The sequence below is a fragment of the Neofelis nebulosa genome, chromosome 1, assembly GCF_028018385.1.
Source record: "Neofelis nebulosa isolate mNeoNeb1 chromosome 1, mNeoNeb1.pri, whole genome shotgun sequence".
Taxonomy (NCBI): domain Eukaryota; kingdom Metazoa; phylum Chordata; class Mammalia; order Carnivora; family Felidae; genus Neofelis; species Neofelis nebulosa.
The window spans coordinates 158,542,896-158,555,739 of record NC_080782.1 but is presented as its reverse complement, the minus strand read 5'-3'; the positions used below and the strand labels follow the sequence as shown (position 1 = coordinate 158,555,739).

Sequence of the window (12,844 nt, the reverse complement as noted above, 5' to 3'; positions counted from 1 at the left end):
GAACAGTGTGTGCAAAGGCCTAGATGTAGGAAGAGCCTGGTATAAAGACAGAAGAGGAAAGAGCCAGCCAAACCTCATTTTGGAAGGAGGACTATGGTCTTCATCTGCCTCATTGGATCTCCCCCACCACTCTATGCTAAGGAGGAGTCGGTGGAGCTTCACTCAAGGTCATGGGGAAGTCTTCTCCCATGGCCCCTTGTACCAGCCTCCTCCCTGCCCTCCCTGTTCCTGCCCTTGCCACCCTGCTAACTGTTCTCAGCACAAAGCCAGAGGGGCCCTCCCAAGGCTCCCACCTTAAGAGTAAAGGCCAAGGCCATCCAAAGCCTGCACCAGCCAGTCCTCTGACCACCCCTCCTCAACTGTCCCCATCACTCCCTCTGCACCAGCACAGCGGCTTCCTCGCTGATCCTGGAACACACCAGGCACACTCCTACCTCACTCAGGGCCTTTGCACGTGCTGAGCCCTCTGCCCAGAACCACCTCCTTCCTTGCTGGTTCTGCTTGTATAGGGAGACAAGGTGAATTGGGCACGAACAGGGAGCACTTTGAGGTTGAGGGGGCTTTCCTGGTATCTAAAGCTGCCCCAAGGGAGACCTTTTGGGGAACACTGATGGCTATTTTCCTAAAACGTAGGGCCAAGAAGCCCTCCCAGAGCTGGAGCCCCAGGGTGATCTGGGAGAAGTCCCATTTACCTTGGCCTGCTTCATTCCTGTAAATACTGACTGTGGCTTCCCAAAAGATCGAGCTCTGCCAGTGATGTGACTTAAGCGGGGCCTCTAAGGGCTACGGATGCCTGGGCCAGCACTCAGGCACAGAATGGCCACTACCCGTAAGCCCCGCCTGGTGCCGCCTCCGCTCTTTCTGAACAGAGGACGGTAGTGACCTCCGTGACCACCCGAGGGACCTGAGCCTGAGAAGTCTTTGTCCCACTGGCTCTGAGAGGATGCAAGTCTTAGTGGTTTTAAAATGTCGGATTCTCATGAAATGCCATCCAGCACACCTGAAGCGGCTTCCCCTCCCACCCCACCGAGTACTTGTCAGCACCCCCAGGCCGGAGTCTGACACGCCCACGTGCCCAACTCCGGCATCAACTTCCCCAGGTGGCAGACACAGGCAGCCTAGTCCAGCTGCACCCATTCCTGGACCTGAAACTCCACTCAGGTCTCTGCTCAAGTGTCGCCTCCTAACCCCCCTCCCCATCTTATCCCAGTTCCTTCTCCTTCAGGGCACTGTTGGCTACCTGACATGTGACATAGTCATTGTGCAACAGCTTCCTCGGTAGGTAATTTACATATAGAAAGCCCACCCGCTTAAAGCATGCAAGGCCACGGTTTTAGTATATTCAGAGTTGTGCAACCATCACCACTGTCTAATTTTGTGATGTTTGCATCACCCATAAACCTATACCCATTAATAGTCATTCCCCGTTATTACCCCCGTCTTCCAAGCCCCTGGCAACCACTTACCCATTTCCTGTCTCTGTGGACTCGCCTGTCCTGAATATTCCTATAAACGGGACCATGCGCTCTGTGGTCTTTTGTGACCGACTTCGTTCATGGAGCAAAGTGTTATTTCTAATCATCCATTTCCCCCTACCTCAGGGCCTTTGCACTGCTGCTCCCTTTGCCGTGAATGTTCTTCCTCAGATACCTCTGCGGCTCCTTCCTTCACTCCGCTCCTCAGCAAGGGCTTCCCCAACCCCTATTTAAATGGGTAATTCTCGTCCTCTTCCTGGCCCTTCCAACCTTACCAGCTTTGCTTTCCTTCAGAGATCTTAGCTTCCCCCCACTCCCTGACATCGCTGCACTTCCCTATGATTCTGTTACCAGCCTCCCCAAAAGTCAGGGACCTTGTCTCGCTCACTGCTCAGTGCCCCCAAAAATGGCTGCATGTAATAGCTGCTCTGTGTTGGTTGAATGAAGAAATTCCAGGGTCTTCTGGGATCCTTTTAACCTTACTCAGAGCCAGCCTAGGGTCTGGTGAGGCCAAGGGCCACCTGGGGGCAGGCACGCATCAGGAGCGCTATCACCCTGGGATGCTCAGTTTTGGCCTCTAGATGCCGCCACAGTGCTCAGGGTTCCAGGGGCCGAGCTCAGCAAGGGCCTTAAGTGTCCGGGGCCTTCGGTGCCCACGAAGGGCAGCTGGGCATCTCGCACAGTGCCATGGAGCTGGCCATGAGGACAAGGTCTGCAAGCAGGGCTCAGGCCTCAGCCTTCCCCGGTGACAAATGGCTGATAATTAATGTTGGACCCGCACGTTATTAATCGATTTAAAGTCGAGTGCGCAGCCAGAAGCGATTCCGAGGAAAAAAATGTTCAGCCCCACATCCTCCTCATTCTTACTCATCAATCACCAATTTTGCAGGCAGCTTATTAAAATGTAGAGAAAAGCGTGGCTGGAGAAATAAAAAGCCCTTAAAGGCCCAGAGATGGTTTATCAGGGTTTTGCAGATGCGGAGGCAAAGGGTGGGGAGAGGGGTGTCAGGAATGGCAGAGCTGAGGGGCCAGGCTCCATTTCACAGAGGGAGGGGCTGAGGTCAGATCCTCAAAGGTGAAGGGCGATGGTGTGAAATCCAGAAGGGTTCATGCCAGCCCAGGAGCATGGCCAGAGGCTCGAGCCCCCAGCCCAGGAGGGGGGTGAAAGGGGGGGGCGGAGCTTGCATAACATGCCAGCAGACAGAACGAAGATCCCATGTGGAGGACTTAGTGACCGAGGACAGCGGATCTAGGTCCAAATGCAGGGCAGGGGAAGACCGTTGCTTTGGAGTTAGGCAGATCTGGATTCAAATCCCAGCTCTTCTCCCGACCAGTGGTATTAGCGGGTAAGTTGCTTTCTGTCTTGGAGCCTCAACTTCCTCCTGAGCCAGGAGAAAACCAGACCACTCTCAAAGGTTTGCAACATGGAAGGAGGCCACGTATACGAAGGCCTGGGAGACTTTAGGCAGAGGATAGATGCTCAGTAAATGAGAACTATCTCTGAAGGCCCAGAACCGGTCACAGACCACAGCTGGTGTTTCTTCCGTGTCTCCAGAGGGCATGAGGATGTATTTTGAGTCTAGAGCCAAGCAGGTTTGCCCTCTGCTAGGACAGTCTTTCCAAGTACCAGAAGCCTGCTATGCTTTTGCTTGTCCTGTTTCTTGTCTGGGAGTGTGCTTTCTTGTCTCCTTCCCCTAGGGAACTCTTACGCATCCTTCAAAACCTAGCTCATACGGCACCTCCTCTGTGCTGCCTTCCCAGTACTGTCAGTTGCTTGACTTCTGTGTTCCAAACGTACTGGATTCTTGCTAGATTGTGAATCCCTTGTGGGAAGGGCCTTGCTTTGTGCCGCCTCAGGCGGTGACATAATACCTTTAATTGGATGAATAACTAAAGGGATGAGCAAATAAATGAATGGCCATTTACCCCTTCCCTGATGTCACTTAGAGGCCTGTCCCTCGCCATCCTTTGCCTCCATGACTGTGAACTTCTCAAGAGCCAGAGCCCGGTCTAGGGGTCTTGCCTTTGTCTGTCTCCCACTGGCCAGGTCCGTTCTTGATACATACTAGCTACTCAAAAGATGTCAGAATGACCGAGAGGGAAAAGAGGAGACAGGAAAGCTGAGCCCATGCTTAGTAAGCACCTACTAAGAGTCAAGGGTGGTGCTGAGCATTTTCACCTGTATGATCCTTTTTTTAGCGTCATGCCAAGCTCATGGCGCAGATGTGGGTACTGGGGCAGAAGGACCCAGATATGTGCAGGAGCCAGAATTTAAACCACAGAGTCTGAATGGCCCTTGAGAGCTGTTGCCATTTCATGATGATGCCTTCCAAAGGCGTTCATGCATGCATGAGTGACTTAATGAGTACACAGATAAATGAATGAATTACAGAGTTCTCAGGAGAAGCCTGCTGCCTCCTTCCTCTCTCACGCCAGTCCCTCTGCCTCCTGCCCAGGCCTTTCTCCGGTACAGCTGGGTCAGCGCTTTTATTTGGGGTTGTAGAATGAGACCTGGCCCGCCCCATGCCTTTGCAGGACTCCTACCTCCCTGCAGATTTTCCTGTGCGCCACCCCCCTCCTACACCCTACCTTTCCTTGCTCTGCAGCTGCTGCCCCTTCCTGCTCCCCTGCCAATCAGACCCCCATTGTCCTGCCACATCTGGACTGCTCTGCAAATTGCCAGCCCCAAAAGGCTCACTCAGCATTCTCTGCAAGAAGACGTGCAGGCTTCATTCACAAACACGCGTTCCTAAAAGGCTGGTGATTGTGTCCTCAGCATCCCCATTGGGGCCTACCTGGAGACTTGGAGTGGCAGAAAAAGCCCCAGATGGCTGGGGAGGGAGGGGTGACGGAGCAGGAAGGGAGCTTGGCCTCTGGGAAGTGCAGGGCATGCATTACAATATCCTTTGTTCCATCAGCTGCCAAAGCCTGTGTTCCTGCCTCTCGAGAGATAGTGTCTTCCTAATGGGGCTGCAAGGATGTCGGCGGCGGGAAGGCTGTTAACACCCCGAGGGCTGGACCTGCCCCGGGGTTCTGGTTCAAGAAGCCTGGGGTGGACATTTGATGCTTTGGTTAGGGGAACCATGAGGAGGCTTCAGGAAGGGCGAGACCCTGCCCAGCTGGGCTCGCCTCTGGGGAAGGCAGTGACCATCTGGACCGGGTCACACGCAGCCCAGGGGACCCCACGGACAGGGATGGTGGCAGTCTCTGGCTCATTCGCCTGTGCAGTAAGCCTAGAGCAAGGTGAGGAAGAGGGAGGGTGCTCAGAGAGCAAGATCTGACTGGTGCCAGCTCACTGATGACCATGGTCACTACCATGGTGAAACAGCAGCAGTGGCCCCTCTGAACCCCAACCGTGCGCCAAGTACAGAACACCTACCTCGCTTAGGGTCTGATTTGACATCAGTGAAGTCTTTGTTCGTGAATAATCTGAATGTGCTCCTCTGCTTTCCGGGGACGTAATGATCGAACTGAACTCCCACCCTCCCTGAATTTCCAGTAGAAGCCCAGAGAGGGCATGCACTCTACCCCAGGTCACACAGCTTAGCAGGTGTAGGACTGACTGAGAGAAGGCCCTCGCGAACATGTGGTTGCTGGAATCAGTTGGCCTGGGTTTGGCTCGTGGGCCCCTCTGCTCAGCCGTGTGGGGAGAGACAGTCCCCGAGCTTCACTGTCCTCAGTTTCTACTTCTGTTCTATGGGCCTGAGGAGACGAAAGAGGCTGCTGTGACCACTCACGCTCAACCCCCCATCAGTGGACGTGGCTGCTTCTCTGCCACCACCTCCTTATGGCAAACCTGAGAGACGAGGAGCCTGAGGGTCAGGGTGAGGCAGTCCCCAGGGTCACACAGTGCAGTCCCCTCCCTGAGACATCGCTCCTCCTCTGGAAGCTGCTTTGAGAGGCTCCTGGCCTCCTGGGAGACCGTGTGCGGGCTGTGCTCACCCTGAACCTGGTGTCAGAGCCGGGGTGAGGATCTTCCTGAGCACAGGCAGGGCAGGGCCAGGCCTATAAGCTCCTCACAGGGCTGTGGGAGGCAGGACTCAAAATGCCTTGGATTAAAATACATAAGAAAAACGGACAGTGGAAATTGATAAATGCGAAATTAGTGTCCTCAAGGCAGGATATAGCAGCTGACCAGGCACAGCCCAGCCCACCTCCCCGGGATCTCAGGGCAGACTGCCGAGGGACACCGTGTGACTTAGCACCTGGGTGGGTCACTGAGAAATGACAGTATCTGAGTGGGACCTTCAAGTCTGACTTAGTGCATGGGTGAGACCACTGAGGGGTGACTTTGGACCTGGGTGGGGCTAAAACAATCCCACGCACGGAGATGTTGCCAAAAGGATCCAATCTAGAAACAAGATGTAGGGACTGGCGTGGGTGTGGAGGTGGCGAGTGGTCTCATGGGCAGGCCTGGGAGGGAGCCAGGTCTGTTGAGCCTCTCTGGACCTCCTTGAGTCCCAGAGGTTTGGGGTTTTGCCAGCAACTCTTTCCAGGACTGTGTGGCAGCCACATGCTGCCCTCTGCTGGGACATCGTAGTATTACACCCCATGACATTGGGCTTGGGGCAACACCAGGACTTCCCTGAGAACTTCATGGGGACATCCCTGGGATCCAGAGTCCTCAGGGCTGGCAGAGGCTCCCAAGGCCTTCTTCTACCCCTGACAGACCCTTGCTTTCTTAGTCACGGAGACGGGGAGCTCACCCCTTTTTGCAGTCAGCTTCAACCCTGCACAGCGCGGATCAGCTTGGCCACAGAAGGCGTTGCAGTTGGCTCCCTCCTGGTGTCATCTCTGCTCTCTGGGTTTCAGGAGTGCCTGTAGAGCCTGGGAGTGCTGAGCTGCCCTCCACCAGGCTGCCCTGCTCCAGACCAGGCTGTCCGGTTCCTCCAGGCCCTGCCCACCCTAGCCCTACACAAGCTGCCTTATGCCTGTTCATCTTCCATGGGGGAGCTCCAGACCAAAGAGCCCTGGCAGGAGCTCCGAACAGCTGAGCACTGCCCCCTCCCCTGGAGGGTAAGGCTTTCTCAGGAAAATCCCTGCAGATCTCTCAGACGTGCCTGTGTCTTTGTTTCTATGCCAGAGATGCTCAGTGTCCCTGGATCCAAAGGGAGGCTGACAATGGGCCAGGAGTTGAGGAATGGCTGGATATGGACAAAGGGATGAGGGGCCGGCTCAGAGAGGCCAGCCAGGGTGAGGCCGCAGCACAGCCGGGAGCTGGGACTTCTCTGGAGCATCATGGGCAGGTCCCACAGGGGGCTCTCAGGACCTTCCTCGCCCAAGTTCCTGCTCCTGCAGGAGCCACAAAGGAGGGTATTCTCAGGGAGGCCAAGGAGAAAGAGGAGGGGAGGGGGAAGTTGGCAGGCTTGGTGGTGAAGGAAGAGGACCGATCACTTGAGTAAAAAGCCCAGCGACTTTATCCGTCATCATGTAAGCAGACTCGTTCATTTGCTCGTTCCTCAAATATGTTTTGAGTACAAGCACACCTTACCTTATTGCGCTTTGCAGATACTGCATTTTTATTTATTTATTTTTTTTACCAATCGAAGGTTCGTGGTGACCCTGCTTTAAGCAAGTCGCTCGGCGCCCTTTCTTCTGCAGCATTTGCTCGCTTCACGTCCCTGTGTCACATCTTGGTAATTCTCGCAGTATTTCAAATTTTTTCATTGTTAATCTATTTGTTCTGGTGATCCGTGAAGAGATTGTTGAATGTTGCTGCTGTAACTGATTTGAGGTGCCGTGAACCGCGTCCATAAAAGATGGGGAATTTAATCGAAAGATGTGCGTGTTCTGACGGCTCCAGCGACCAGCCCCTCCCCTTCCCCCCTTCCTCTCCTCGGGCCTCCCTGTTCCCCGAGACACAATAATATTGAAATCAGGCCAGTGAAGAGGCCTACAGTGGCCTCTACGCGTTCGAGTGAAATGAGGACTCCCACGGCTCTCACTTTACGTGAAAAGGTAGAAGTGATTCCGCCTAGTGAGGCAAGCATGTCAAAAACCGAGAAAGGCCCCAAGCCAGGCCTTGTGCAACAAATAGCCAAGGAACGTGGCTGTGATGCGAATGCGAAGGAAAAGTTCTGGAAGGAAATTCAAAGTGCTCCGCCAGTGAACACAAAAACGGTAAGAAAGTCACGCAGCCTGAACGCAGAGATGGAGAAGGTTTTCGTGGTCTGGATAAGAGATCGAACCAGCCGCAACATTCTCTTAAGCCAAAGTCTAATCCAGAGCGAGGCCCTGACTCTCTTCAATTCTGTGAAGGCTGAGAGAGGTGGGAAAGCCGCAGAAGAAACGTCTGAAGCTAGCGGAGATTGGTTCGTGAGGTTTAAGGAGAGAAGCTGTCTCCCCAACGTACGAGGACAAGGTGAAGCAGCAAGTGCTGATGTAGAAGCCGCAGCGAGTTTTCCAGAAGGTCAGGCTGAGACGCGAATGAAGGTGGGTTCACGAACCAGATTTCCAGTGTAGATGAAACAGCCTTCTGTTGGGAGAAGATGCCGTCTCGGATTTTCGTAACGAGAGAAGCAAAGTCAACGCCTGGCTTCAAAGCGTCAAAGGACAGGCTGCCTCTCTGGTGAGGGGCTAATGCAGCTGGTGACTTTAAGTCGAAGCCAGTGCTCACTTACCATGCAGAAAACCCCGGGGCCCTTGACAGTTACGCTTTATCTACCCTGCCAATGGTCTCTACGTGCAACAACCAGGCCTGAATGACAGCACATCCGTGTACAACGTGGATTGCCGAATATTTTAAGCCCACAAAAAGATTCCTTTTATATATTTTTAAATATGTTTGTAATGTTTATTGATTTTTGAGAGAAAATGTGGTAGAACGTGAGCAGGGAAGGGCAGAGAGAGAGAGGGAGAACCAGAATCCGAAGCAGGCTCCAGGCTCTGAGCGGTCAGCACAGATCCCGACGTGGGGCTCGAACCCACAAACCGTGAGATTATGACCTGAGCTGAAGTTGGATGCCCAACTGACCGAGCCACCCAGGCGCCCCTATACATATATATATATATGTTAATTAATTTATTTATTGGGGTGCCTGGGTGACTCAGCCACCCAGGCGCCCCTACGTGTGTGTGTGTGTGTGTATATATATGTTAATTAATTAATTTATTTATTGTTATATGTTATTTATTTATTAATTTATTTTATTTTTTATTAATTTATTTTATTAATGTATTATTGTTTTATTTATTGTTATATATATTGTTATGTATATTATATATATTATATATAATATATATATTAATATATGTAAATTTATTTATTGTTATATATTGTTAACATATATATATAATATATATATGTTTATTTATTTATTGGGGTGCCTGGGTGACTCAGCCACCCAGGCGCCCCTACATATGTGTGTGTGTGTGTGTATATATATATATATATGTTAATTAATTTATTGGGGTGCCTAGGTGACTCAGTCGGTTGGGCATCCAACTTCAGCTCAGGTCATGATCTCACGGTTTGTTGGGTTCGAGCCCCATGTCGGGCTCTGTGGTGACAGCTCAGAGCCTGGAGCCTGCTTCGGATTCTCTGTCTCCCTCTCTCTCTGCCCCTCCCCCACTTGTTCACGCTCTCTCTCTCTCTCTCTCTCTCTCCCTCTCTCAAAAATAAATAAACATTTACAAATTTTTTAAATTAATTTATTTACTGTGAGAGAGAGACAGCACAGCACAAGTTGGGGAGGGGCAGAGAGAGAGGAAGAGAGAGAATCCCAAGTAGTCTCTGCTCTGTCAGTGCAGAGCCTGACGTGGGGCTCGATCTCACGAACCGCGAGATTGTGACCTGAGCCAAAATCAAGAGTTGGGACACTCAACCAACTCAGCCACCCAGGCGCCCCTCAACTTTCAAGTCTTATTGTTTCAGAAATACATTTCCTAAGGCTATAGCTGCCATAGGTCCTGATTCCTTTGATGGCGCTGGGCAAAGTAAATGGAAAACCTTCTGGAAAGGATTCGCCATTCTAGGTGCCATTAAGAACATTCGTGATTCGTGGGAAGGGGCAAAAATATCAACCTTCACAGGAATTTGGAAGAAGCTGAGTCCAACCCTCACAGAGGACTTTAAGGGTTCGGGACTTGAGGGGAGGATGTCACTGCAGCTGTGGCGGGAAGAGCAAGAGAACCAGAATTAGAAGTGGAGCCTGAAGATGGGACTGAATTATCGGAATCTCATGATCAATCTTGAACAGATGAGAAGTTGCTTCCGACTGATGAGCCAAGAAAGTGGTTTCCTGAGATGGAATGAACTCGTGGTGGAGATGCCGTGAAGATTGTTGAAATGACAGCCGAGGGTTTACAATATTACATAAACTTAATTGATAAAGCAGCGGCCGGGTTTGCAAGGATTGATTTCAATTTTGAACGCAGTTCTCCTGTGGGTGAAATGCTCTTGAACAGCATTGCAGGCTACAGAGAAATGGCTTGTGAAAGGAAGCGTCAATCAATGCATTATTGTCTACTTTTTTTAAAATTTCTTCTTAATGTTTTATTTATTTTTGAGAGAGAGACAGACAGAGTGTGAGCAGGGGAGGGGCAGAGAGAGGGAGACACAGAATCCGAAGCAGGCTCCAGGCTCTGAGCTGTCAGCACAGAGCCCGATGAGGGGCTCAAACTCACGGACCGCGAGATCATGACCTGAGCCGAAGTTGGACGCTTAACCGACTGAGCCACCCAGGCACCCCCAAAGTATTTTTAAGTTAAGGTATGTATATTGCTTTTTTGGACACAACACAATCGCACCCTCGATAGACAACAGTGTGACTGATCTTTGAACTACACGTGTTCAAACTGTGTGGGTCCACGTATGTGTGGAGTTTTTACAGTACTATAAATGTATTTTCCCTTCTTTATCATTTTCTTAATAAAGTTTTTTTTTTCTATAGTTTGCTTACAGCTAGAGCTGTAAGAATACAGTGCATAATAGATACAACACACAACGTATGGGTTAACCGACCGTTTATGTTACCGGTAAGGCTCTGGTCCGCGGGAGGCTATTAGCAGTTAAGTTTAGGGGGAGTCAAAATGTAGGCGCAGATTTCGAACGGCATGGGGGTCAGAGCCCCTAACGCCCACATTGTTCGAGAGTCAACCGTGGCGTGTAAACGTAACTTTTAGATGCACTGTTATACGCACAAACCAAAACATTCGTTTGATTTTATTGCGACACCGGCTTTATCGTCATGGCCTGGAGCCAAACCCACACTGCCTGTGAGGCGTGCCTACTATGTGCCAGGCGCGGTCCCGAGGCTTGAGTCTATACCAGTGAGTAAAACAAGCAGAATCCCCTCCCCTTTACGGAGTCTATACCTGAATGAGGGAGACAGTCAGCAAACAAATGGGATGCTCTCAGAAAGTGGTAAGTGCTCCGAAGATAGTGGCTTGAGGGTGACGGGGTGGATGACGTCAGGGGACAGGTGGGCAGGAAAAGCCCCTGTGAGAAGACACCTACATGCTGAGAAGAACGGGCCGGGTGAGAATCCAGGGCAATGTACTAGGTACACGGTCGATCCTTGAACAGCTTGAGGGCCAGGGCTCCCTGTGTCGTCAGAAATCCACATGTAACTCTTGACTCCCCAAACACTTAACTACTAATCACCGCCTGTTGACCAGAAGCCTTACTGGTAGCATACACAGGCAGTTGACACATCTTGTGTGTTACACGCACTTTATGCTGTATTCTCGCAATAAAGTAAGCTGGAGAAGAGAAAATGTTAAGTACGAAGAACAAACTGGTGGTGGCCAGAGGGGAGGAGGTGGGGGGTGTGAAATAGGACATTAAGAGGTACAGACTTCCGGTTATAGAATAAGTCACAGGGATGAAAAGTGCGACACTGGGGATACGGTTCGAGTCTTGAATTAACGTTGTCTGGCGACAGATGGTCACTACATTTATCACGGCGAGCATCGTGTAATGCAAGAAGTGTCAAATCACTGTGTTGCACACCTGAAACAGAACATTGCACCTCAACTATACTTCAATAATAATGTTTTTAAAAAAATTAATGTTTCTTTACTTTTGAGAGAGAAAGAGCGTGAACAGGGAAGGGGCAGAGAGAGAGGGAGACACAGAATCCGAAGCAGGCTCCAGGCTCCGAGCTGTCGGCACAGAGCCCGACGCGGGGCTCGAACCCACGAATCGTGAGATCGTGGCCTGAGTCCAAGTCGGACGTTTAACCAACTGAGCACCCCAACAGTAAGTTTATTTTAAAAAAGAAACCCCATATCCGCTAGCCGTCTCCCTCACCCCGCTCTCCCCTCAGCCCCCGGCAACCACCGATCTACCCTCGATCTCTATGGATTGGCCTCTTCTGGACATCTCACGTAAACGGCATCTTACAATCTGTGGCCTTCTGTGACCGGCTTCTTTTCGCTGAACGTCACGTTTTCAAGGCTCGTCCGCCTTGTAACATGTGTCAGCCCCTCACTCCTTTGTGCGGCAAAGTCACGTGCCATTGGATGTATGTGGCACAGTTTGTTGATGCACTCATCAGTCGGTGGACATTTGGGTCTTTCCCACTTTGGGGCGATTCTGGGTAACGTTGCTGCGAGCATCCGTGCACAGCTTTCTCCGTGCACACGTCTCCGCTTCTTGTGCGCACTAGGGGTGGAGTCACGGGTCCAGTGACAGCTCCATGTTTCATACTTTGAGGAACTGCCAGACCGCCTGCCACAGTGGCTGCACCGTGCACGTTCCCACCAGCAGTGCGCGAGGGTTCCTGCTTCTCCACCTCCTCGTCAACACTTGTCGCCATCCAGTTTTCGTCTGAGTGTCCTGGTGGGTGTGAACTAGTTTCTCATCGTGGCTTAGATTTGCGTTTTTCTAACGAGGGCCGAAGCCGAGCACCTTTTCGTGCGCCTCTTGGCCGTTCGGACCTCTCTTTGGAGAAATGTCCGTTCAGAGTCTTTGCCCCGTATTTGCTTGTTTGTGAAAACAAAGCGACTTCCTGCACAGGAAGCCTGCAGAAAACTTAATGCCTTGATGAATAGGAGCCACAGAGCTGAGAAGGGAGGAGGAGAGGTGGGGACCAGACTTTTCAGTATAAACCTTTCATATTTTGTGGTTTTGAATCCTGCAAATACACCATGCAAGTGCAGTTTTAGAGAGCAAATGTGGGGGCACCTGGGTGGCTCAGTCGGTCCAGTGGCTGACTCTCAGTTTCAGCTCAGGTCATGATCTCCTGGTTCGTGAGTTCGAGCCCCGCATCGGGCTCTGAGTTCACAGTGCTGAGCCTGCTTCGGATCCTCTGTGTCCCTCTCTCTGCCCCTCCCCCGCTCGTGCTCGCTCGCTCTCTCTCAAAAACAAATGTTAAAAAAAAAAAAACATTTTAACAAAAAAAAAAAAAAGAATAAGAAAAGAGCTA

At 51.3% G+C, this 12,844-nt stretch overlaps 1 long non-coding RNA gene across 1 annotated transcript in view; it reads left to right on the top strand.

Annotated features, from left to right (window-relative positions):
- LOC131518865 (uncharacterized) overlaps positions 1-12,844 on the top strand; it is a 68,288-nt gene that overhangs the window by 25,078 nt on the left and 30,366 nt on the right. The window lies entirely within an intron of this gene.